Here is a 5,538-nt window from a genome sequence, read left to right as displayed (position 1 = left end):
TTTTTTTTTTTTTTTTTTTTTTTTAACATACTCTTCAGCAATGCAAATCTGTGCCCCCTACTCCCTTAAGTCCTTCTTGGTAAAGAATGTTAACCTTCCAATAGGAAGAAGCAGAGTCCATTATCATTTAAGCACCAGTTATCCAGACTTCTTACAAAGAAAGCTATGGAGCTACTTTATACATTTGAAATTCCTTAAAGACCCTGGCTTTCTATTAAAATGTACTTTTATATATCCTATCTGTGAAGAATTCACTGAAGCATGAATCACCTTATAATGAGAAGCTAAAAATGTATCAAAATGCACATAAGTATAGGTAATCTATATCAAACATGCTACGTCTTCCAAATCTAGAGCATACACTGGTATAAACTGTATTACAGCCCAGCTAAGTTTGAAATCTTGTTTCAAAACATTGCTCAGTATTAAGTCTCAGTAGACAAATAATAGGACCACATGAGAAACTGGCAGGTGGCTGAGAAAACCTTAACTTCCAAAGGCTCAAAGTGGTCCTCCAGAGACTGTTACACTCCCTTAAGTATTTACTTTAGGGAAGGACACTATTAAGGGACACTTTTGAATATAAAGACAGGTGAACTCACAAAGTATAGGCAGATACATGCTTGATTTTATCTTCTAATCTATAAATAATGCATTAGAATAAAAATGTAATGAATTCATACACCTTTCAAAAAGAAAAACTGGGCCGGGCACGGTGGCTCAAGCCTGTAATCCCAGCACTTTGGGAGGCCGAGACGGGCGGATCACGAGGTCAGGAGATCGAGACCATCCTGGCTAACACGGTGAAACCCCCTCTCTACTAAAAATACAAAAAATTAGCCGGGCGAGGTGGCCGGCGCCTGTAGTCCCAGCTACTCGGGAGGCTGAGGCAGGAGAATGGCGCGAACTCGGGAGGTGGAGCTTGCGGTGAGCTGAGATCCGGCCACTGCACTCCAGCCTGGGCGACAGAGCGAGACTCTGTCTCAGAAAAAAAAAAAAAAAAAAAAAAGAAAAACTGATGAAGAAGCAGCAATAACGTTATAAATGATAATGATCACATGAAATAATTTAGATGAAGCTTGTCTGTGTCTGAAAGAGGGACTCAGCAAGTGGTCAAAAGGAAGCACAACGTGCTTTTAACTTTGTATGAAAAATAATGTTCAGTTCTATATTGCCAAACATCATTCTCTTTTTGCTATATAAATCTTCTAGTTCTAATTATTGACCAAATGCTTTACTGAAACTCCTCTTCTGGCCTTTGTTTTGGGATCTGTTACTTTTGTTGCTACCTCCTGGTTGCTGTCCTCTCGGGCCTCTATTGCCTTCCCGCTGTCCTCTGAATCTTCTGTTTCCGTCCCGCTGTTTCCTGAAGCCTCGACTGCCTTCCCTCTGACCCCTGAAGCCTCCATATCCTTCCCGTGGTCCTTCCAGTTCTAGTTGCTCTGTGGCCACAGAAAGCTGCCAGCGTGGTGAATCATGCCATTTTTCCTGTATTTCTGTTACTGATGCGGTGGATACATCAAAGCAAACACCCAGCTTTCCTTTGAGAAAAACCATTCCCTTCACTTTGGAATCAATCTCCTCGACCAGCTGCTCTTTAAGTTCTTTCCAAGCATGACTAATATTTGGCATTTCAATTGAGCACCGCAAGATCATGGTCACAAAACCCACATTTGAGTTGATCAAGGAGCGCTGGTCTATGGACATGGCACCTGAAATATGGGCCAGTGGTGCTGCCAGAGCTTCCACAGCTCCCTTCTCCTCTATCAGCTTCTCAGCTGGTTGCTTAAAGTGACTAATGGCAGTGGGAGGCATGGAATCCGAAAGCCTGATGGCATCTTTGCTGGAAACTTTTATTTCTGTTGCAGAAGGAACACCTATTCTTTTGAACTTAATTCCCACTTTTTGCTCCACTTATACTAATTGATATGCTTCCTTGTGCTGATAAAAGCAGATGCATACCCCCGTCCTTCCAACTCTGCCCGTCCACCCAGATCGATGAATGTAGGACTCAACATCCTTTGGTGGAGAGCTTTGTATAACCAAATGAACCTCAGGGATGTCTAACCCATGTGCAGCGACTTTGGTTGCTACCAAAACTCCAAAACTACCATTTCTAACACCTTTCAGGGTGATTTCCCTTTGCTTCTGTGGAATGTCTCCATGCAATGACTGGGCATCCTGCTTTATAGCCGAATTCTGGGACAGCTCCTGGGCTTCTTTCTTGGTTTCACGAAAGATGATAGTGCGTCCTTGATGACCACTATATACTCGGATGACCTAATAATTGCTACCCTCTGAGTCCAGTGGCACTTAATAGCCAGATGCTCTATAGTTTTTGCCATTTTCTGAGTCTTTTTACCAATCAGGTCCACCTGTTCATATGTAGATTTCTTGGCACATAAATACCCCAGATGAAGGGCAAGTTTCAGAAAAAAAGGCAATGTTTGGGGATTGGTCTTCGAATCTTTCTTGTATGCACCACTGTAAATCTCTTCACTTGATCAGCAAATCCCATATCCCAACGGTTGGTCAACGTATCCCAGGGACGGCATGGCTTAAGTTTGGTGAGAATCTAGTTTGACATTTTCTGGTATTGCGGTCTTTGAAGGGACCTGGATGTCCAACCAGGATATTCAATTCCCATGTCGTCATGCATTCGAATTGACCTACCATAGGGGAGTTCCACCATAAAAACAAGCCAGTTGACAGCCTTTTTGTATGGTCACTGAAGTCTTTGCTACTTGGATTTGCCAACTTCCTCTTGTAGGTGCAAAACCTACCCAAGGGGGCGGCCTGTCTTCCTGTCTTGCAGTACCCCATGATTCTCAATCCAAAGGGGATGGCAAAGGACAATGTTTTCCCATTCCTCCCTGGGCCCTGTGCCAATTAAGTCCTTCCTGCTGTAACATGATGGAAATGTCTTTGCTTGTATAGAAATTAGGAAGGTCCCTCCTCAGGCCTTTTTGAGACGCTTAATACGGTTTCTTCAGATATGGGGACAATTATGAGGAAAGCGGTCCTCTTTTTGTTTCCACAGGTATTTCCTGCTCTGTCTCACTGTTACTTTTCTTCATTGTGCAGCTTTATTTGGGGTCACAAGTCAGGTTCCAGAATGAGGAAATCCATTTCTGCAGTTTGCGGGGATTTTCTCTCCAGTTTCTCCCATTTATTTCCTTTTTGCTTCTTCTCTTTCTTGGGGCTTAGGAGCATCTATTTCCTTCCTCAGAGGGTCCTTCATTTTTTTATCCTTTTTTTAGGTTTTAGAAAGGGGAAACCGCGCTTTCTTTTTCAAATAGCTCCCTTTTTCTTTTCTCCAACTTTTGGTTTTTGGAGAAATGTCATCTTGAGATGGTCCCTCTTTGTTTTTTGCCTCCTTTTGGATTTAGGATAATTCATGTCAACTTCAGAAGGCTCTGTTTTCTTTTAACTTGTTTAGCTTTGGGGGAAACAGTTTCTTCCTCTTCTGCTGTCTCTTCAGTCTTACTAGATTTTGACTTCTCTTTTTTCTCTTTCTTTTCAGTTTGCTTTCATAATGTCTCCACTTTTTTCATTGTGGTGTCTGATTCCAAACCAGCATTACTACGGAGTCTTCCCAGCATCTTCAGTGCAGGCTGCCCAGGCCGACCGGTCTTCTCCACTTTGATGTTTAAGAAGCACCGATCTAGAGAATTTGAACAATTATCTTTAGGTTGTGGCTACTATGGAGTGAATCTGATGAACACCTGCCTGGTAGGGAGAGTTAAATTCATTTTTTGTCTTTGATGCTTCCAATTAGAAATGTAAATATATCTTCATTATGGAAAAATTGGAAAGTGCAGAAGAGTATAAAGTAACAGCAGAATCGTTATTGACAATAATCTCACCACCTAGAGATACCACTGCTAACATTCTGAAACATTTCCTCCTATTTTTATTGCTTCCTTACTTTTACCATAGATAAAGCCCAAATTCTTAATATGCTTAAACTTTATATACTGATACAATTTTATTAGTTAATTTGTATTACTTCACAGTTTTGTGTGGTTAAAACCCAGGAAAATATGTGTATTTATGAATTTTACAATTTTGCAATATTATTCCCTTGTAACAACTAAGATTATATAATCAACTAACACCTTAATTTTAGGCCAGATGATCATGGCTGCAGTTTCAGTCTGATAAAAGCATATTTACTCTTCAGTATGCTTAATTTGTAGCTTAATTTTCTTAGAAGTAGTGTATCTTGTCTTTATTATCAGAGTTTATATTTTTTAGTTTCTAAGAAAAGTTCAAACTTTAAAATTTCTTTTTTTTTGTAGTCTGTATTAAACAAAAAGAATACTTTCTACCTATTCAACCATGTTGACATTACTATTACATATCACAGGGAAAGTGATACAAATTGGGGTATTGTAAGACTGGTTACTGCTAAACTTGACCCCAAAGGTAATTATAGTTTCTTTTTAATTAGCTCCAATGATTTAAAAATTAATTCAAAATATAGCAATTCTCAACTAGAATCTTCACTTTTGGTATATGTGATATAACTTTAAGCATACATTTTGAAAAATCAAACAGGCAATTTTACTCCTTCTACCTATAGTAAGTATCCGGATACCATGCAATGTGAGGAAGATCTGACAGGTCTGGAAGAGAATAGACTTATTGAGGGTATCCTAACTCTCTTCATTTAGCTGCTGTCGTATGACACAGGGGTTAGATTTAGATTTGTGTTTCTTCAGAGGACAGATCTAATATCAGTGGAATCTATTAGGAAGGTATCAGCTGAGTCTGCTGATGATTAGAGCCTTCTAGCAGTTGACAAGCAACCTCAAGAATTAGTGAGTACTTTATCCCTGGACGTACGTAGGAAGAGCCTGGATGAGCCAGCTCTTAGAGATAACACAATTAGGCATTCAGCATAGTACCTATTAAGCAAGGAATTGTAAAGGGCAATTCTGCATTGGGTATAAGATTGAGATCAGACAGGTGACCTTTAACATTCCAATTCTAGGATTCTTTAAACTGTGAGATAAGATTATTACTTACTCCTTTTTTTTTTTTTTTTTTAAAAGAGCCCCCCTTTTTTTCCCAGACTGGAGTACAGTGGCATGATCTTGGCTCACTGCAACCTCTGCCTCCCAGGTTCAAGTGATTCTCCTGCCTCAGCCTCCCGAGTAGCTGGGACTTTAGGTGCATGCCACCACACCCAGCTACTTTTTGTATTTTTAGTAGAGACAGGGTTTTACCACATTGGCCAGGCTGGTCTCAAACTCCTGATCTCAAATAATCTGCCTGCCTTGGCCTCCCAAAGTGCTGGGATTACAGGTGTGAGCCACCATGCCTGGCCCTATTCTTCAATTAAGAAAGGTAAAGAGGGGACTATATCACACAATGTATAAAATCATGATCCACTGTGGGCAAGGTATTACAAAGCCTGAAATATTAGAATGGAGAAAATTATCCCTTGAAACTTAAGTGAAGTGGATTAATATATTAAATGAGGCAGGTATGTTTTCTTTTCTTTTCTTTTCTTTTCTTTTTTTTTTTTTTTTT

The 5,538-nt window shown here is 40.0% G+C and overlaps 1 pseudogene across 1 annotated transcript; it reads right to left on the bottom strand.

The window, feature by feature from the left end:
* Window positions 1-1,034: 1,034 nt before the first annotated feature.
* Window positions 1,035-5,095, bottom strand: LOC108513129 (nucleolar RNA helicase 2-like; annotated as a pseudogene). Its single transcript, XR_001880801.1, has 2 exons — window positions 5,080-5,095; window positions 1,035-3,640 (listed from the first exon to the last, which is right to left on the bottom strand). The product of XR_001880801.1 is annotated as a nucleolar RNA helicase 2-like (transcript).
* Between the last annotated feature and the right edge of the window lie 443 nt (window positions 5,096-5,538).

The sequence above is a fragment of the Rhinopithecus bieti genome, unplaced genomic scaffold, assembly GCF_001698545.2.
Source record: "Rhinopithecus bieti isolate Rb0 unplaced genomic scaffold, ASM169854v2 scaffold_32128, whole genome shotgun sequence".
NCBI lineage: Eukaryota > Metazoa > Chordata > Mammalia > Primates > Cercopithecidae > Rhinopithecus > Rhinopithecus bieti.
This window is presented reverse-complemented; position numbering and strand designations above follow the sequence as displayed.